This window comes from Oncorhynchus mykiss, chromosome 9, assembly GCF_013265735.2.
Source record: "Oncorhynchus mykiss isolate Arlee chromosome 9, USDA_OmykA_1.1, whole genome shotgun sequence".
NCBI classification, from domain to species: domain Eukaryota; kingdom Metazoa; phylum Chordata; class Actinopteri; order Salmoniformes; family Salmonidae; genus Oncorhynchus; species Oncorhynchus mykiss.
In genome coordinates, this window is record NC_048573.1 from 53,557,112 (window position 1) to 53,579,386 (window position 22,275).

A 22,275-nucleotide genomic window follows, 5' to 3' on the forward strand; every position below is an offset into this window, starting at 1 on the left:
ATGTTTTTTGTTTTTAGGGGTGCCCCCTTTATTTATCCTAGGGTCCTGTCTTGGTGTACAGGGAGAATACTGTAAGAACGGCCCATGTTCTGAATTCTATTCCTGTACATTTCAAAAGTGCTCAACAAATAGTATTGACTATGTCCGTCTTAGCTCGCTTGTTAATGTCTTAATTGAAATGATGGATTGCCTCTTATCTGCTCATCCTTCCCTTATGCCATAGTTTGTACATCTCAATTGTCAGTAGAAACCACATTTGTTTAAGCAAGTTAGCCATATCAGCTATGTTTTTTAAAAAGGCAGTAAATTAGTTTTAATAAAGTTTTTTCGCTGCCAAACAAGTCTCTGTTGATAGCCAGGTGTAGCGGTGGTGAGGATTCACTCCATGGTGCTGAAAAGAAAGCTCTGCTGTCGGGACAGCTTTATGTAGGCCCTAACATACATCTTACAGTTTGTGGGCAATGTTTGTCACCGTTATAGTGCAATTAATGTATTGTTTAGTGTTGTGGAGTGGCTTTGCTGGCCTGCATCTGAATTTTTTTGGGGGGGGGTATGCCCCAGGGTCATGATACTGCTTTTCATACAACCACAAGATAACACCGAAGCACCGTCACAAGACGTAATGTTTTACAGTGGACAATGCAGCAGAAGCGAACTCCTTCCTCCTCTACGCTTACCTCCGCGTGAGGCTACAATAAATTGAGTTTCCCCGGGAAGCTGTGAAGCCAGATGTAGCCTATTGCATGATTGTGTTTATGAGTCAGTTATTAAAGAATGTGAAACAATGTTTTGTAGGTTAACTATTGCCTGATTTTGTTAATGAGTCTGTAATTAAATGTGTATGTTATCGGCTTTTCATTAAATCATATATGGCTACAAATATTGTATATACATTCCTTCATATGGGCAGAAAATTGTAGCCTAGGCTTATCTAAATTTGATCATATGGGATGAATGTTGTATATCAATTCATTCATATGGTTATATAAAGGCTGAAGGTTAAAAACAGTCAATATCTAGTTTCTACAATGCATTTTCTTTTTATAGAAGGTATAGAAAATGTATCTAGTTTTTACACCAACCATTCACTATAAAACCTTTTATTTATAAACAAAAAAGCTTAGCAAACTACAAAAAATGATGGGCCAAAAATAAGTAGGACTAAAACATCTACTTCAAATAACAATAAAATACATACACAAATTATGAGTAGGCTACATATCAATGCAGCATGTTAAAAACATGTTCAGGAACAAATCTACCAAGAATGTGCTTAATGTTCTGGTCTCATAAGGATTTTGGAGTCATTGAAAGGGTTGAAATTGATGTGTCATGAAGAAGTGTCTAAGTAGGCTAGGTGCTCATTTTTCTCATTTAGATTTTGGAGTTGCAGCTCCATTCTCATTTCACCTCTTTGACGCTGTCATTGCAATGCCTCGATGAACTTCCAAATGGTGGGGTGGGTAGCGCCAAGATTCACCAAAAATGTTGGATGACAGGCCTCCACGCCGTTGTTGGTCTTCGCCAAGTTTTGCAGGACAGCATCCTAGCAGTTCTGCAGAACAGAGGTAGAATCAGATTAGCAACCATGTTATTGGCCCTGGAAATGCTGTCATCAATAATACGAATAAGAATAATTAAGCCATTATTATGTTAAACAAGACATGTATTTATTTATTTTTACCTTTATTTATACAGGTAAAAATATATACTGTACTCTATACCATCTACTGCATCTTGCCTATGCCGTTCTGTACCATCACCCATTCATATATTTTTATGTACATGTTCTTCATCCCTTTACACTTGTGTGTATAAGGTAGTTGTTGTGAAATTGTTAGGTTAGATTACTCGTTGGTTATTACGGCATTGTCGGAACTAGAAGCACAAGCAGACCTCACTACCCTCTGGAGAGCCTTACAGTTGTGGGCGGAGCAGCTGCCGTACCAGGCGGTGATACAGCCCGACAGGATGCTCTCGGTTGTGCATCTGTAAAAGTTTGTGAGTGCTTTTGGTGACAAGCAGAATTTCTTCAGCCTCCTGAGGTTGAAGAGGCGCTGCTGCGCCTTCTTCACCACACTGTCTGTGTGGGTGGACCAATTCAGTTTGTCCCTGATGTGTACGCCGAGGAACTTAAAACTTTCTACCCTCTCCCCTGCTGTCCCGTCGATGTGGATAGGGGGGTGCTCCCTCTGCTGTTTCCTGAAGTCCATGGTCATCTCCTTTGTTTTGTTGACGTAGGAGGTTATTTTCCTGACACCACACTCCGAGGGCCCTCACCTCCTCCCTGTAGGCCGTCTTGTCGTTGATGGTAATCAAGCCTACCACTGTAGTGTCGTCCGCAAACTTGATGATTGAGTTGGAGGCATGCAAGGCCACTCAGTCGTGGGTGAACAGGGAGTACAGGAGAGGGCTCAGAACGCACCCTTGTGGGGCCCCAATGTTGAGGATCAGCTGGGTGGAGATGGTGTTACCTAGCCTCAGCACCTGGGGGCTGCCCGTCAGGAAGTCCAGTCCCCAGTTGCACAGGGCGGGGTCGAGACCCAGGGTCTCAAGCTTGATGACGAGTTTGGAGGGTACTATGGTGTTAAATGCTGAGCTGTAGTCGATGAACAGCATTCTATTCCTCTTGTTCAGATGGGTTAGGGCCGTGTGCAGTGTGGTTGCGATTGCGTCGTCTGTGGACCTATTGGGGCGGTAAGCAAATTGAAGTGGGTCTAGGATGTCAGGTAGGGTAGAGGTGATATGGTCCTTGTCGAGTCTCTCAAAGCACTTCATGATGACTGAAGTGAGTGCTACGGGGCGGTAGTCATTTAGCTCAGTTACCTTAGCTTTCTTGGGAACAGGAACAATGGTGGCCCTCTTGAAGCATGTGGGAGAGGCAGACTGGGATAAGAATTGATTGAATATGTCCATAAACACACCAGCCAGCTGGTCTGCGCATGCTCTGAGGACACGGCTGGGGATGCCGTCTGGGCCTGCAGCCTTGTGAGGGTTGACAAGTTTAAATGTTTTATTCACGTCAGCTGCAGTGAAGGAGAGTCCACAGGTTTTGGTAGAGGGCCATGTCAGTGGCACTGTACTGTCCTCAAAGCGAGCAAAGAAGTTGTTTAGTCTGTCTGGGAGCAAGACATCCTGGTCCGCAATGGGGCTGGTTTTATTTTTGTAATCCGTAATTGACTGTAGACCCTGCCACATACCTCTTGTGTCTGAGCCATTGAAATGTGACTCTACTTTGTCACTATACTGACGCTAAGCTTGTTTGATTGCCTTGTGGAGGGAATAGCTACACTGTTTGTATTCGGTCATGTTTCCGCTTACCTTGCCCTGGTTAAAAGCAGTGGTTCGCGATTTCAGTTTCGCGCGAATGCTGCCTTCAATCCACGGTTTATGGTTTGGGAATGTCTTAATAGTTGCTGTGGGTACGACATCGCCAATGCACTTGCTAATGAACTCGCTCACTGAATCAGCTTATTCGTCAATGTTGTTGTTTGATGCCTTGCGCACCATATCCCAATCCATGTGATCGAAGCAATCTTGAAGCATGGACTCAGATTGGTCGGACCAGCATTGAACAGACCTTAGAGTGGGAGCTTCCTGTTTTAGTATCTGTCTATAGGCTGGAAGCAACAAAATGGAGTCGTGGTCAGCTTTTCCAAAAGGAGCGCGAGGGAGGGCCTTATACTGTATGTGTCGCGGAAGTTAGAATAACAATGATCCAGGGTTTTACCTGCCCTGGTAGCACAATCGATATGCTGATAGAATTTAGGGAGTCTTGTTTTCAGATTAGCCTTAAAATACCCAGCTACAATGAATGCAGCCTCAGGATATGTGCTTTCCAGTTTATATAGAGTCAAATAAAGTTAGTTCAGGGCCATCGATGTGTCTGCTTGGGGGGGAATATATGCGGCTGTGATCATAATTATATGCGGCTGTGATTATAATTATTATAATCGAAGAGAATTCTCTTGGTAGATAATGCCGTCGACATTTGATTGTGAGGAATTCTAAGTCAGGTGAACAGAAGGACTTGAGTTCCTGTATGTTGTTATGATCACACCACGTCTCGTTAATAATAAGGCATACCCCCCCGCCCCTCTTCTTACCAGAAAGATGTTTGTTTCTGTCTGCGCGATGCGTGAAGAAACCAGCTGGCTCTACCAACTTCGATAGCGTGTCTCGAGTGAGCCATGTTTACTGTTAATGTACAGTATATACGTTTGAAGTTAGAAGTTTACATACACTTAGGTTGGAGTCAATTAAACTCATTGAAACCACTCCACAAATTTCTTGTTGGCAAACTATAGTTTTGGTAAGTCGGTCTACTTTGTGCATGACACAAGTCATTTTTCCAACAACTGTTTACAGACAGATTATTTCACTTATAATTCACTGTATCACAATTCCAGTGGGTCAGAAGTTTACATACGCTAAGTTGACTGTGCCTTTAACCAGCTTGGAAAAATCCAGAAAATTATGTCATGGCTGAAGAAGCTTCTGATAAGCTAATTTACATCATTTGAGTCAATTGGAGGTGTACCTGTGGATGTTTTTCCAGGTCTACCTTCAAACTCAGTGCCTCTTTGCTTGACATCATGGGAAAATCAAAAGATATCAGCCAAGACGTTAGAAAAAAAAATTGTAGACCTCCACAAGTCTTTCCAAATGCCTGAAGGTACCATGTTCATCTGTACAAACAATAGTAAGAAAATATAAACACCATCGAACCACGCAGCCGTCATACCACTCAGGAAGGAGACATTGGTACTTCGGTGCGAAAAGTGCAAATCAATCCCAGAACAACAGCAAAGGACCTTGTGAAGATGCTGGAGGAAACAGGTACAAAAGTATCTATATCCACTGTAAAACCAGTCCTATATCGACATGACCTGAAAGGCCGCTCAGCAAGGAAGAAGCCACTGCTCCACAACCGCCATAAAAAAGCCAGACTACGGTTTGCAACTGCACATGGGGACAAAGATCGTACTTTTTGGAGAAATGTTGTCTGGTCTGATGAAACAAAAATAGAACTGTTTGGCCATAATGACCATCATTATGTTTGGAGGAAAAAGGGGGATGCTTGCAAGCTGAAGAACACCATTCCAACCGTGAAGCACGGAGGTGGCAGCATCATGTTGTGGGGGTGCTTTGCTGCAGGAGGGACTGGTGCACTTCACAAAATAGATGCTATCATCAGGAGGGGAAATTATGTGGATATATTGAAGCAACCAGTCAGGAAGTTAAAGCTTGGTCGCAAATGGGTCTTCCAAATGGACAATGACCCCAAGCATACTTGTTGTGTTGGGCAAAATGGCTTAAGGACAACAAAGTCAAGGTATTGGAGTAGCCATCACAAAGCCCTGACCTCAATCCAATAGAGAATTTGTGGGCAGAACTGAAAAGCGTCTGAAAGCAAGGAGGCCAACAAACCTGATTTAGTTACACCAGCTCTGTCAGGAGGAATGGGCCAAAATTTACCCAAATTATTGTGGGAAGCTTGTGGAAGGCTACCCGAAACGTTTGAACCAAGTTAAACAATTTAAAGGCAATGCTACCAAATACCAAAGAGAAATGACAGTGCGTCATTACTTTAAGACTTGAAAGTCAGTCAATCCGGAAAATTTCAAGAACTTTGAAAGTTTCTTCAATTGGAGTCGCAAAAACCATCAAGCGTTTTGATGAAACTGGCACTCATGAGGGCCGCCACAGGAAAGGAAGACCCAGAGTTACCTCTGCTGCAGAGGATAAGTCCATTAGAGTTATCATCCTCAGCAATTGCAGCCCAAATAAATGCTTGACAGTGTTCAAGTAACTGACACATCTCAACATCAACTGTTCAGCGGAGACTCCATGAATCAGGCCTTCATGGTTGAATTGCTGCAAAGAAACCACTACTAAAGGACACCAATAATAAGAAGAGACTTGCTTGGGCCAAGAAACACAAGCAATGGACATTAAACCGGTAGAAATCTGTCCTTTGGTCTGATGAGTTCGAATTTGAGATTTTTGGCACCAACCACCCTGTCTTTGTGAGACGCAGAGTAGTTGAATGGATGATCTCTGCATGTGTGGTTCCCACCGTGAAACATGGAGGAGGAGGTGTGATGGTGTGGGTCTGATTTATTTAGAATTCAAGGCACACTTAACCAGCATGGCTACCACAGCATTCTGCAGTGATACGCCATCCCATCTGGTTTGCGCTTAGTAGGACTATCATTTGTTTTTCAAAAGGACAATGACCCAAAACACACCTCTAGGCTGTGTAAGGGCTATTTTACCAAGAAGGAGAGTGATGGAGTGCTGCATCAGATGACCTGGCCTCCACAATCCCCCGAGCTCAACCCCATTGAGATGGTTTGGGATGAGTTGGACCGCAGAGTGAAGGAAAAGCAGCCACCGAGTGCTCAGCATATGTAGGAACTCCTTCAAGACTGTTGGAAAATCATTCCTCATGAAGCTGGTTGAGAGAATGCCAATAGTGTGCATAGCTGTCATCAAGGCAAAGCGTGGCTACTGTTAGCAGTTGATGTTATTAGTTGATGTTATTCCTCAATGACACAGACCCCAAAGCAAATCAGGGGGAGAAAAATGGGTTTATTCAAAGAGAACAAATCATAGTTGTTTTGCTGGAAAGTAGATGGACATTCTTCTCTGTTCGCAATGTCTTCTCCTCAGAACAAAGTGACTGGATGTAATTTATAACCTAGCTCTAGCCTGTGGTTGACCAATTAGAATTCCTTGCAATAAAACTGGGCCAATGGCCAAATACCAAGTATCCTGTTTCAGGCTCAATGAGAACTTGCCACATGTATCTATGTGTCCCGGACTGAAATTCCTCCCGTGCCTAGGACCCATTAATCATGAATTCCCTATTACAGAAAATACACTATTTCCATTGATCATTAATTCCCTCTTGACCTTTAGTCCTCTGCATTGTGTATTTATCTTCGAATATTCTTACACTACTTTGAAGAATCTCAAATATAAAATATATTTTGATTTGTTTAACACTCTTTTGGTTACTACATGATTCCATATGTGTTATCTCATGGTTTTAAAGTCTTCACTAATATTCTACAATGTAGAAAATAGTCTAAATAAAGAAAAACCATTGAATGAGTAGGTGTGTCCAAATCTTTGACTGGTCATGTACATATTATTTTTAAGTAGCCTATTCGTCCCCTTGAGAGCTAGGGAAAGTTGCATTTGCTAGCACTTTACATGAAGTTGCTCTATAAAGCTGATCTGTAATTACTATTAACCTCATATTAATATGAGTATTCCACTTGCATAAAATAAAACACACTTAAAACACCTGAATTACTATGCAATTGCAATGCAACCACTAAACTGCTATGTGACATCTTAAATTCTGTTTCTTGGGTATTGACAGTGTTATACATGTAAAGCCAAAACTTACACAACTCCCCCATACCCAATTACAGTCAATGATAATATAAGCAAATGTCATATGGTCTCAGAAGTAAATGCCTCATTGACATGTAGAGTTATGAATTAACAGCTTGAATGCTTTTTGTCTAATTGGTAATTCCATCAAAAGCCTTGCAAATGAATAGCAGTTTTGCATATCTGGAGGGGTGATATTTTATAAAATTCAAAGCCAAGGTTCAATAAACACTAAACGGAGGCCATCAAGACTGAGGAACCAACAACTTCCTTAAAAATAACCTGTTTAACCATGTGTTATGAGAATTTTGTTAAGATTTATTTGGCCTGAATTTGTCACTGAACGCTCAATTAAGTATTTATGGTCAATGCATATCTCACATTAATTACAGAATATTTTATGAATTATTGAAGTATCTGATAACCAATAAAAAGTATTCAAATGTATTCCATCTGAAATTCCAGTTATCACTGCTAAGACTCTAATAAAAGTTTGCTCTATGTCCGGTTTGGATTTCTGGCAACTTTATAGTAAGGTGACTGATCTCTCTAACTGATATAAAATAAATTACATTTAGATTTGTAATTAGCTAATATAATTTTTGTGTTAACCACATGCAGGAATGCAATTACAGCACATATAATTTTGAAGCACACAAAAAGTTGAAAATACATGCCCATACCATGGTTAGGATTCAACTAATCCTGTAAGAGATTATTGTGGTTCCTCCGAAATTGGAAGATGTGCATTAACCAGTTAGAGCTCTAGGGGCGCTATTTCATTTTTGGATAAAAAACGTTCCCGTTTTAAGCGCGATATTTTGTCACGAAAAGATGCTCGACTATGCATATTCTTGACAGTTTTGGAAAGAAAACACTCTGAAGTTTCAGAATCTGCAAAGATTTTGTCTGTAAGTGCCCCAGAACTCATTCTACAGGCGAAACCAAGATGATGCATCACCCAGGAATTAGCAGAATTTCTGAAGCTCTGTTTTCCATTCTCTCCTTATATGGCTGTGATTGCGCAAGGAATGAGCCTACACTTTCTGTCGTTCGCCCAAGGTCTTAGCAGCATTGTGACGTATTTGTAGGCATATCATTGGAAGATTGGCCATAAGAGACTACATTTTCCAGAGGTCCGCCCGGTGTCCTTTGTCTAAATTTGTGCGTAATCTTCAGGTGCAGGCATTTTCTCCTGGGATTCAGGAGAGAAAGCATGTTTCCAAGAACGATGTATCAATGAAGAGATATGTGAAAAACACCTTGAGGATTGATTCTAAACAACGTTTGCCATGTTTTCAGTCGATATTATGGAGTTAATTTGGAAAAAAGTTTGCGTTTTGAGGACTGAATTTATGGATTTTTTTTGGTAGCCAAATGTGATGTATAAAACGGAGCTATTTCTAATACACAAGGAATCTTTTTGGAAAAACTGAGCATCTGCTATCTAACTGAGAGTATCCTCATTGAAAACATCAGAAATTCTTCAAAGGTAAATGATTTTATTTGAAGGCTTTTATGTTTTTGTTAATGTTGCGTGCTGGATGCTAACGCTAATGCTAACGCTAAATGCTAACGCGAAATGCTAACTCTAGCTAGCTACTTTTACACAAATGATTGTTTTCCTATGGTTGAGAAGCATATTTTGAAAATCTGAGATGACAGTGTTGTTTACAAAAGGCTAAGCTTGAGAGATGGCATATTTATTTCATTTCATTTGCGATTTTCATAAATAGTTAACGTTGTGTTATGCTAATGAGCTTGCTGATAGATTTACACAATCCTGGATACAGGGGTTTTTTCATAGCTAAACGTGACGCAGAAAACGGAGCGATTTGTCCTAAACAAATAATCTTTCAGGAAAAACTGAACATGTGCTATCTGAGAGTCTCCTCAATGAAAACATCTGAAGTTCTTCAAAGGTAAATGATTTTTTTGAATGCTTTTCTGTTTTTTTGTGTAAATGTTGCCAGCTGAATGCTAATGCTAAATGCTACGTTAGCCATCAATACTGTTACACAAATGATTGTTTTGCAATGGTTGAGAAGCATATTTTGAAAATCTGAGATGACAGTGTTGTTAACAAAAGGCTAAGCTTGAGAGCTAGCATATTTATTTCATTTCATTTGCGATTTTCATGAATAGTTAACGTTGCGTTATGGTAATGAGCTTGAGTCTGTATTCACGAACCCGGATCCGGGATGGGGAGATCAGAAAGGTTAAGTCAAAATGTCATTATGGCTTCATTTATATAATTGCTTAGAAAAATAAAGGAGGACCATTAAATGAGCTAAATAAGGCCCCATTCCTTAACCTCTCTGAGCACGGAACCCGGTAGCAGGCTGAAATTCCACAAACATTCCACAAACATTCATGAAAATACAAGTGTCTCACATGTATCAAAAGCCTAGAATCTTGCTAATCCAACTGCATTGTCAGATTTAAAAAAGGAGTTACTGCGAAAGAATACAATGCGATTATCTGAGTATAGAGCCCCATAAAAAACAACTATTTCAACCAGCGCAGGCGTAACAATCACAAACTGCATTAAAATAAATTGTTTACCTTTGACGATCTTCGTCTGTTTGCAATTCCAATGCACATTGTTACACAATGAATGATCTTTTGTTCGATAAAATCCGTTATTATAGCCTAACACGAAACATTTTGTGAACCGCTTGTGTCGTGAATTCCGTCTCATTCCATTTTCGACGACACATTCCAGGTAAATAACCCACACAGAACGTGACTTTTCCAGTCATGTTTGGTTTCACTGCAATCAACTGGTTTGTTTGTAACACAATCAAACCTGATGGGTCATTTCGCAGGACGTATTGACTGAAAGAAACCGATTTGAAGACAACAAGTCATGACATCATTGTGCACCAATGATTTGCCCGCTGTTTCGTTGATTGACTGTGTTTTAACCCAATGACCACTGATCATCTTGAAATATAGCTGGGTAGATAGCCAATGAGCTGATGTAAACGGCAATAGGTCATGTTTATGTGTTGTAAGCTCCGGCGTAAAGAGAGAAATTTGCTATTGAAGTCTCATACCGGAAGGAGAAACACATATTACGCACAGCGTTGTTTCGTATATTCAGCTGTTTATATATCAATCATTACGGTGACTAAGTCAGGGAAAGCTAAATCTAAGTCTAGATATACAGATGTACACACAATTTTAGAATAAATTGTTGTAAGACGATTCATTTAGCGATTGTGGAGGAATATTTTTTGAACGGGAGAGGACATCGTTTTGGACTGGTAAGTTCTTATCATGCTAATGCCCTTTTTTTAAATTAATAATATAAAATATTATTTGTGATTTTTTAAATTTATTTTAGAAGCAATATATAATCATGTAATGTCATGAAATGTGAGATGCGTGTGTCTGTCACAGACTAATCCCATATCCAATTGGGACAGAAGGGTAGCCTAGTGGTTAGAGCGTTGGACTAGTAACCGAAAGGTTGCAAGTTCATATCCCCGAGCTAAAATCTGTCGTTCTGCCCCTGAACAGGCAGTCATTGAAAATAAGAATTTGTTCTTAACTGACTTGCCTGGAGAAAAAAAGAAAAAATATATTGTATTGTGGGTTTCTGACTTTCTGAGTGTGCACCACAAAATTCCCCAAAAGATCCGTAAAAAAACATGTGCCCTGAGAAGGGATCTATTTTGCATATATTTCACTTTTCCCAGCACTCCATCACACCTCTCTCATACTCATGGCGACATGTGTCAGGAGGAAATTGAAGGCATGGTTGTTATATGGCACTTGTAAGAGTCCCAACACCACACTTCCTGATTTATTTAGTTTTACCTCCCTGGGCTCTTCTCCCTTACCTCTCTTCCTCTCCCACTTTCTCTCTCTCTCTCCCTTTACAATTATCTCTTACAGCCTGTGAGGTGATTAATGGCTTTCATTTGATGTCCTCTCCCACCCTCCACCGAGCACCAACAAATAAAACTAGAGCCAACACACAAATTGTCCCTCAGAAGAGCAGTAAAAGGGGAAATTACAGGGGCTGTGAGGGACAATGAAGCAGAGAAAACTGGACTTTGGAAAGAAAAACATTTGCCAAGGTATCGAGCCTGGAAGGCTTTCTCCTTGTAGCCCCTCTCCCATGAGAAATCCCCTATTGCTAATCTACAGTTATTGCTTCCGCCGACGGCCGTCTGCAAATTAAAGGAGGGGCAGGAGATAACACTTAAATCTTAACGTTCCTCCTATTCCCATCTCTACTTTGACGGAACTCATTGCTACAAACAATTTACTCTTCATAAAAACAAAGTTGTTGTCTTGGATACGATGCAGGGTCGTCGGTTTTTAATATGGAAAGACAATGTGGTGTGGTTGGTCTGACAATTGGGAATGGGTCCAACAATTTAAAGTCGGATTTTGGAACAGCGAGTTATGGAATGACTTGGAATGATGTGCCTAATCGAAATTACAACAATAGCTCATCAAAAGCATGACTTCAAGAATGCAAGAACCTGGATAATAATAAGTCCTGGTTGGTCAAGAATAAGGGGCTGGAGGATATCACAAAAAATCTAATCGCCATGTCATCACAAGACGAATAAATGCTGTGGAGACAGCTTGCACTCTTTGAAGAGACATGACACATAGAAAATATGACAGGGAATTACCTCCCCAACATATTCAGTAGGGCCTACATTACATAATGAGGAAAATGTACTACTGTACAATAATTCTCCGAAAGATTTGATAACTTTCAAAGACGATAAGCATAACATAAACGTATGTACAGTGCCTTCAGAAAGTATTCACACACTTTTACTTTTTCCACATTTTGTTGTTTTACAGCCTGAATTGGACATTTATTAAAACGTTATACAGTGCCTTGCGAAAGTATTCGGCCCCCTTGAACTTTGCGACCTTTTGCCACATTTCAGGCTTCAAACATAAAGATATAAAACTGTATTTTTTTGTGAAGAATCAACAACAAGTGGGACACAATCATGAAGTGGAACGACATTTATTGGATATTTCAAACTTTTTTAACAAATCAAAAACTGAAAAATTGGGCGTGCAAAATTATTCAGCCCCTTTACTTTCAGTGCAGCAAACTCTCTCCAGAAGTTCAGTGAGGATCTCTGAATGATCCAATGTTGACCTAAATGACTAATGATGATAAATACAATCCACCTGTGTGTAATCAAGTCTCCGTATAAATGCACCTGCACTGTGATAGTCTCAGAGGTCAGAAGTCAGCATGAATGTTCCGAGTTAAATTTTGACTTAAATCTACAAGAAAATCTATGGCAAGACTTGAAAATGGTTGTCTAGCAATGATCAACACCCAATTTGACAGAGCTTGGAGAATTTTTTAAATAATAACGGGAAAATGTTGCACAATCCAGGTGTGTAAAGCTCTTACACACTTAGCCAGAAAGACTCACAGTTGTAATTGCTGCCAAAGGTGCTTCTACAAAGTATTGATCCAGTGGTGTGAATACTTATGTAAATTAGATATTTCTGTATTTAATTTTCAACACATTTGTTAAAAACATGCTTTCACTTTGTAATTATTGGGTATTGTGTTTAGATGGGTGAGACAAACACAGCAAAATGTGGGGTAAGAAGCAATGTTAAAATAATACAATACTAGGAGCAGAAAAACAAGGTTTATATCTGACATGTTTCTTAGATGTTGATGTTTTATTTAAAACTACATGGGGAAACTACATGTGGATATCTAAGGGGACCTCTAAGTCATTCATTAAGAAAGCCTTTTAGTCAAGGGGTATGAATACTTTCTTGAGTCAACTATTTGGACCAGATGTGAAATGAGAACGGTTTATTTTCGGACATATTGGAAAATATTGGCTTTGTTCGGAACAAGAGAGATGCAAATACCACTAATGTCTGATGTAACCTATAAGAATCGACACAATTGCTCTTTGAAAACCTGATCACAATCTGACCTGCTTTTCTCTTGGCTTTCGAGAGATCTGCTTTCCCAGGCCATTTCTCAGCTGTCTTTCCCTGAGACCCGAAGAAAATGCTAGTGAATGACATTCAGCTCAGTTGAGGGTACATCAGTCCATCTGCTTAGTGTAGCAGCTGTCTGACAACTTACCAAACCCTGTCTGAGCATCACTACCACATGTTCACTGCCCTCCAAACAAGTGTACCCTATGTGAAACAAATACAAACAACCCTCCTAGGTCATTCAGATGTGGACTATAGGATGCGAGAAGAAGAAGGACACAGCTAATGCTGCCTGTAAGCCATGGTTGTCTTCTAAGTGTCATGACATGCGAGATAAATATAATTTCATAATATTGAGATTCAAACTATTAAATTGTTCATATCAAAGTGTGTTAAACAAACATAACATTTCACCATCCTGCAAAAGCACCGCAGCCCAGTCACAGTACCTCTCAAGTTCGAGGAGATACTTGGTTTGTAATTAGCAAATGTTAAACTACAAAGTACACTCTTCCACAATATCCCAATGAAGCAAGGTATTCTGCAGAAGTGAGCAAAGTGACGGAACACACCGCCACATTTGACTTTAACAAGGAAACTAAACCAATGTATAAGGAGGGGATAAATCATTCAAATCACCTGTCCTAGAGGGAAAGTATCGCAGAGAGGGAAAAAGTGGGTCTAAGAGAACTTTACAGGGCTCTCAAACATATGACATAATGTTGAGAGTGTCATTAAGGCTGGCCTGCAATCTGATCCCAAATCGATGCATCAAGAATTAATGAAATGCAGTGGAGAGGGAGAGGAGGACCGCAGGGGAACTAACTGTGGTGGGATTAGAAGGTGATTAGAAAAATATCTCTGTGAATTACTATGCTGCCTGAGAAAGTGCTGCATTAGGGGAAACAAGGGAGGTGTAAAAGCCAAAGAAGGAGCCTATCTACTGTCCCGAATTTGTCGAAGAGGCAAGTTTGTGGTCTATCGTCAGCAAATCACAAGGAGATAAGAGTTTCAGTGTATACTGTGTGAAATAACAGTATATGGTTCATTCCACGTTGCTGTGCTATACTGTACTCTACTGAGCTCTTGTGAAGCATAGACGTCTATGATTGTTTCAGATTTGTTCCGATTTAGACCAACCAAATGTGGATTTTTGTTACTGTACTGAACTCTACTCTACCGTACTGTACTATAGTTTTCTTTACTGTGCTGTGCGGTACTGTACTCTGCTGTCCAAACTTGTGAACCCAACTGTTGTTTGTGACTACTGTGATTTTTCATTATATTAATTGCAGAAATTCCATTAAAACTGCTTAGGATTCAGACCCTTTTTTTCAATTTTCGCCTAAAATGACATACCCAAATTCAACTGCCTGTAGCTCAGGACCTGAAGCAAGGATATGCATATTCTTGATACCATTTGAAAGGAAACACTTTGAAGTTTGTCTAAATGTGAAATTAATGTAGGAGAATATAACACATTAAATCTGGTAAAAGTGTTGTATCAAGTCTGCCCAAATATGCCTAACTGGTTAACATGTTCAAGTTCATAACTGTGCAGTCTCCTCAAACAATAGCAGGGTATTATTTCACTGTAATAGGTACTGTAAATTGGACAGTGCAGTTAGATTAACAAGAATTGAAGCTTTCTGCCCAAATCAGATATGTCTATGTCCTGGGAAATGCTGCGCACGATGTATATCAGTAAAAACACTATAAGAAATTGATAGGTCTACCTTTACTTGTTACTTCTGTGAACTTTCATTATCCTCCCTTCTCATGAGGGAGAGAAATTAGAAAGTATCTTAAAGATATGTAGGTTTTTGGTAAAGGAATTTCAAGGCACAAGGCAATGTTTCTTAAACTTACAGAAGGCAGAAAAATTTCTCCAAAATGAAATATAAGTGTTGATATTAGTTGGAAAGGGTCTTCAACATTATTGTGTTTTGATGTATTTATGTACTGAAAAATCCCTTAACAGTCTAAGCCCTTGCTTAAACTGACAGATTGTTATGGGGATTTTTATATTATGCTAAGTAGATTTATGCGAGGGTGCGGACATTGACTCTATGGGGTTAATTTCTAGTCCTTTGAACCTCTCAGGTTGGGTCCTATTAAATGGAAACTACCATACAGACAATAGGCCTCATTTCATTCACACCTAGAGATGTGCAAACTGTACAAAACAAACAAGCAAGGATATTTATCAAGTATCTCTGAAGAACCAGTGGACACAAAGTACTCATAATGTCCTGGTCTCCTACATGCAATTAGGAAAGGGGCGTCAATTGGGTATGGCAGTCGCCATACCCTAGATCAACAACAAAAATGTAAAGTAGGCTAATAAAATCATTCCAGTGTCAATTAAAAGGCAAATGTATGAAGGCAACCAGGACGGCAGGCTGTTTAACGGTAGTAGAGAGCATGTTTTAGGACTTAAAAACCTGGGCCCCTCAGAGATGGCTAGGACGCTAGGTAACTGCTGTTTGACTTGACATCAAACTAAACTTGAGTGTTTAATCCCTGTGCTGAGCTAGGGCATAGCAGCTAATTGCTGTTTGATGTGAATTAAGCTATAGTAGCTAAGGTAATAATGGATGGAGTCAATTTACCTTGTTTTTGCTGTTCTCCAAATAGCATTGTAGAGTTTTTAAATTGTGTAGAAATGCAGTTAATGAACTTCAACTTCATAAAAAGTCTGTGAGATGTACACACAGAGCATTAAGTTTACGACCGCTATGGACTTACATGTGCGACATTTCTGATTAATACCAACTTGGAACATTTCTGTTCTCTCAGCTCAACTCCATTCTCTTTCTGCTGGACACTTCTGGGCGAGTCGATTTGCGGTTGGGTGCTCCCAGTGCTTGGGGTTTGTCACTGAAACTGAATTAGTGCAAATTTACGGTATTACTCCATGGGCTGTGCCACTGGGATGGTTTAAATCACTCCGGCGCCGAGCAATAAAAAATCTCAACGAGCAAATTTAAGACGCTCCGGATATGAACTTTTCTTTTCTCTTCACAAGCATCACAAGGTTGACATTTAGAAATAACGAAGCCCCTTCAAGGAATGCTCGTAATCATCTTTTCTTTGTATCTTTTGGGCCATACTTCCATTCGTCTGTTCCAGTTAAAGGATAGCATATATTATGAGGTATTCATAGTTTTAAAATTATTTTATCTGCTATTGAAAGGACTCTACGAATGTATTGTATAATTTACACCACAGCTACTACAACACACACTTTTTTTTTCACTGTCTCTTGGGTATATGTGCAATATTGATATAAATGCACTTACAATCCCCATTGAGGTTGGTGATACTTTTTCGCTCCCTCTTTAGCCAAATATGTACCCCCCTTTTTTCCGCTCCTCCTCTGCACCCAGTGAGGGGATGCCAAGGTAGTAAAATGAGGGTCATAAACTCAATCTGATTCTTCACAGGCTAAAACCAGATTAGAGTTTAATCCAATGTACAACAGGGGCTACAGCTCCCATCACTACAACATTTCCCTAATAACACAATATTGGCCACCGTCTCTTCAATTCATATGGTTATGTTAATGACTGCATATCCAAGTCCTCATTTGTGGAACATCTTACATACAGAAGCCAACATCTTTAAACATATATCTTTAAACATAAATAATACATTTTTCTATAGTGGCTACCGCTTTCGCCACAGTAGCCTAACCTATAACTAATTATAATATTTTTTCTCCTTAGGGTGCTAACTTCTATAGTTGTCTTTGGATGATCCCCATCCTGTCCACTCCTGCCATCTTCCTCTGTAAATATCCCATGGTGCTTAATCCCCTACCTACCCAACCATGTGTGATATTGTCCACCCTAGCTTGCTGGTTACTCCGTCCACCCACTGCACTCAAGCTATATTTTGTTCCTCAGCTAGTAGTAGTGGAATTATGGTTGTTCTGACATTTCATTGCTCCAATTTCCCAGTTAGAGAAGCACAGTGTCCAGGTGACAGGCAGGCAGACATCTCTCTGCTAGAACTGGATGGAAATGAAGACTCTAGCTAGGTCTACTAGTAATAGCCCAGTTGATGTGAATATGTGGAAGGAGCTAAAGCTACATTATAACCCAATGACAACTCCTTCTCATGTGGCAGCTGTCTTGATTGACAACCACTGGCCCTGTGGATGAGTATTGGGGAGAAATGTTGAGGAGACCAAGGGTGGAAAGAGACGGGTCTACTCTCTGAATTTAGGATCATACAGGTTCCACAGTTTATAGTGTATACTATAAAAATCATGTATGAAATTGAGAGAAAAAAACAGTTCAAGCCTTGGTCAGGGTTGTACTCAAGTTCCTGTTATAGTTTAAATAGGTTGCTACAATGTACATTATTCCCAGACATTCACATAATCCCAGGCTATTTAATGGTATCCATAAAATAACTGCACTGATCATATGTGGAATGGATTTGTGAACAAGTAGTGGGAATAAAGATTACAGAGGAACTCCAGGGGCTTTTTCATTGTCGGTATACTGCTGTTGCCATTAGTTACAAAGCGATTGTATGTATTCGATTTCATGTGTGTGCGAGTGTGAGGAGGAACAGAATGTTATTCTTGCTGTATCTGTCTATCGATGTATGACCAAGTAAAATAGTTTACGCCATTCATAGACTTTGTTCAATTTCATCGAATAACCTATTTGGTACAATGTATTCCTCAGCACAGTTTCTATTTTAAGTTGTGGCCTATGTATGCCTTTTTCCTCGAACGTTACCCTTGTTTCCATAGCAATGACTTTTTCTGTGCTCCCACGCTTACTCTCCTCCTAGGTAGGCACTCACAGGCTGACTTCATAAACTGGTGGATCTCTGAGCATTAGACTAGAGTGTATGGTGAGACATTTCCATATACATAAGTGGTATGCCCTTGAGGGGGTCCAAGGCGCTATTAGCAGACGTTCTTTGAAATGTTTTAATAACAGAATGTTTACTCCTGGCCTTGTCATATTAATTGCAGAGTGCAGAAAACATTTCAAAATGTGTTAGTAAGTACTCTTGTGTGAGCATTTGCAGAAGATTCTCAGACAATAGATAGAACAAACATTTATTTGCTTTGACCGAGGGTCAGCATTCTATGTTATAAGTCTAAAAATGACAGAATAGTGATGTAGCATTCTTAGGCACACATCTTCTGAAGTAAAGTTTTCCAAAATGGAAATTCAATAGGTTTTTCCAAGGTTGGTTCCCTCATACCTCACACAAGCTGCATCCTGCTTTGACCAGTTCTGCTAATGTTGCGCAAACAGTAAGTGAATTATCTCACCACATTTGTGAGATTCCCCAAAAATACAAAGATTAACTTGCGGGGTAGATGGGTAGGGAGATTTTGTGATGCACATGTTAGCACCTAGTTATAGTAACAGTAAAAAGCCACATGAACAAGACGTCTTCATTTTAACAACAGACAGTACATGATGGATGTAATAACACCACTTCATCTCAGTTTAAGGGCTTCTTCTGTCTTATTTGTTTCAGTTTTTATTGCTGGTTTTTGTTGCTTGTTCCTGAGAAGTGAAGCCAATTCTGGTTGTTTTCAGAAAGAGTAGGAGTTATCTTCCCACACTAGGCATTGATTCCCACTGATGCCGTGATTCATAAAGCTTAGCCTACTAATTCTTAGCCTGCAAGATGACGCCAACAGACATGGCAGCTCTGCTTCAAGCTCCTTAGCAACTTTACAGTATTTAGTTTATTTGTGTGTTATTTCTTACACTATTAGCCCAGAATTTTGGGGGGTGGTGGTTTATGCTTCATGATTAACCTTTCATGGTGGGATTGTGAAAACTTAAAGAAACTCAAGTCCTTTTGTTCATCTGACCTAGAATACCTCAAAATCAAATGCAGACCGTATTACCTCCCAATAGAATTCTCTTCGGTTATAGTCACATCCATGTATATTCGCCCTCAAGCCGATATCATGACGGCCCTCAAGGAACTACACTTGACTTTATGCAAACTGGAAACCACATATCCCGAGGCCGCATTTAATGTAGCTGGGGATTTTAACAAAGCAAATGTGAGGAAAATGCTACTGAGGCTCTATCAACACATTGACTGTAGTACGCGTGCTGGGAAAACACATGACCCTGCTATTCTCTCTTCTAGGATGCCTACAAGCCCCTCCCCTACCCTCCCTTTGGTAAATCAGATCATGACTCCATTTTGCTCCTCCCTTTCTATAGGCAGAAACTCAAACAGGAAGAAACCGTGCTAAGGTCTATTCAACACTGGTCTGACCAATCGGAATCGATGCTTAAAGATTGTTTTGATCACGCAAACTGGGATATTTTCCAGTTAGCCTCGGATAATAACATTATTGTACAGTATACACAGTGACTGAGTTCATCAGGAAGTGTATAGGAGATTTTGTTCCAACTGTGACTATTAAAACCTACTCCCGTTCCTCCCCTCCGGCGTTCGATGTCGCCGGTATACTAACCATTGGACCTGGGATCCATCATTACGCACACTTGGCATCAATCAATACCCACACACCTGTATGTCATCATGAGGCACACCTGGCCTCTATTACCACAAATATTATCTCCCCTATATCTGGCACTTCCTTAGGTTCCAGCCCCAGTCAGTATTTATCCTGTGTTTATGCAAATATGCTACTGTTATGTTGTCTCGTTCCATGTTTGTTGTTTTATTAGACATTTCACCTGCTTCGACTCACAGCATCTTCATTACATCCAAACCAGAAACCGTGGATAGATGGTAGCATTCACGCTAAACCGAAAGCACAAACCATTTAACCATGGCAAGATGTCTGGGAATGTGGTTGAATACAAACAGCGTAGATATTCCCTCCGTAAGGCAATCAAACAGGCAAAACGTCAGTACATAGACAAAGTGGATTCACAATTCAATGGCTCAGACACACGATGTATGTGGCAGGGTCTACAGACATTCACGGATTACAAAGGGAAAACCAGCCACGTCGCAGTCACTAAAGTCTTGCTCCCAGACAAGCTAAACACCTGCTTTGAGGATATCACAGTGCCATTGACGCGGCCCGCTCCCAAGGACTGTGGGCTCTCCTTCTCCGTGGCCAACGTGAGTAAGACGTTTAAGTGAGTTAAGGATCATATTACCACCTAACACCCTAGATCCACTTCAATAGGCTTACCGCCTCAATAGATCCACAGACGATGGAATCGGCGTTGCACTGCACACTGCCCCATCCCACCTGGTCAAGAGGTATACCTATGTAAGAATGCTGTTCATTGACTATAGCTCAGCCTTCAACACCATAGTACCCTCCAAGCTCATAATCAAGCTCAGGGCCCTGTGTCTGAATCCGGCCCTGTGCATCTGGGTCCTGGACTTCCTGACGGGCTGCCCCTAGGTGGTGAAGGTAGGAAACAACACCTCCACGTCACTGTTCCTCAACACAGGGGCCCCAAAAGGGTGCTTACTCAGCCCCCTCCTGTACTCCCTGTTCACCCATGACTGAGCCACACACACCTCCAACTCAATAATACATTTTGCAGACGACACAACCATTGTCACGTTCTGACCTTAGTTCCTTTTTTATGTCTCTATATTTGGTTTGGTCAGGGCGTGAGTTGGGGAGGGCATTCTATGTTTTTGTTCTATGTTTTGTATTTCTGTGATTGGCCTGGTATGGTTCCCAATCAGAGGCAGCTGTCTATCGTTGTCTCTGATTGAGAACCATACTTAGGTAGCCTGTTCCCACCTGTGTTTGTGGGTAGACGTTTTCTGTTTTGTGTGTATTGCACCTTGCAGAACTGTTCGTTTGTTGTGTTGTTGTTTTTTGCTCAAGTATTCATATTTATTAAAAGTATTATGAATACTTACCACACTGCACCTTGGTCCTCTTCTCCTTCTCCCGACGACAATCGTTACAGAACTACCCACCAAAAAAGGACCAAGCAGCGTGGTAAGGAGGAGCAGCGCGATCTGGAGAAATGGACATGGGAGGAGATATTGGACGGCAAGGGACCCTGGGCACAGGCTGGGGAATATCGCCACCCCAAAGAAGAACTGGAGGCAGCTAAAGCTGAGAGGCGGCAATATGAGGTAAGGCAGCGCAACAGGCACGAGAGGCAGCCCCAAACATTTTTTGGGGGAGGCACACACGGGGAGACCTGAGCCAACTTCCGGTGCTTACCGGAAGAAGCGTAGTCCTGGTCAGGCACCGTGTTATGCGGTCAAGCGCACAGTGTCGCCAGTACGCACTCATAGCCCGGAGCGCTATAGGCCAGCCCCAAGCAAGTGCCATGCGAGAGTGGGCTTCCAGCCTGGGCGTATTGTGCCGGCTCAGCGTGTTTGGCCTCCGGTACGCCTTTTCGGCCCAGGGTATCCTGCGCCAGCTCTGCGTGCTGTGTCTCCGGGGCGCTGGGAGGGTGCAATGCACCCTATGCCTGCGCTCCGCCCGTGCTGGGCGTATCTGGGCATTGAGCCTAAGGGAGACCAGATCTCCAGTGCTCACCCACAGCCTGGTTCAACCTGTGCCTGCACTCTGGAGGGTCCGGGCTAAAGTGGTCATCCAGCCTGGAGGGGTGGTGCCAAGGCTGCGCACCAGAGCTCCAGTGCTCCCTCACAGCCCGGTCCATCCGGTGCCTCCTCCACGCACCAGGCCTCCTGTAGGTCTCCCCAGTCTGGTGGGTCCTGTGGCAGCTCAGGTCAACCCAGGTGAGTCAGCACCACACTCACCCAGAGCTTCCTGTTGGTCACATGTTTATATTAATTTGTTTTCTTAAGTTTTCTCCTTCTCTCCAGCGTAAGGCGCTAATGGATTCAGGCACAGCTGGGAACTTTATAGATCGCGGACTCGCCTAGAGGTTGAGGATTCCGTTAGTACAGGTAGACCCCCACTTCCCCATGCACTCCTTAGATAGT

The 22,275-nt window shown here is 41.2% G+C and overlaps 1 long non-coding RNA gene across 1 annotated transcript; it reads right to left on the reverse strand.

Annotated features, from left to right (window-relative positions):
• Nucleotides 1–1,084: 1,084 nt before the first annotated feature.
• Nucleotides 1,085–10,034, reverse strand: LOC118966187. Its single transcript, XR_005053454.1, has 2 exons — nt 9,973–10,034; nt 1,085–1,555 (listed from the first exon to the last, which is right to left on the reverse strand). It is a non-coding gene; the product is annotated as an uncharacterized LOC118966187 (long non-coding RNA).
• Between the last annotated feature and the right edge of the window lie 12,241 nt (nt 10,035–22,275).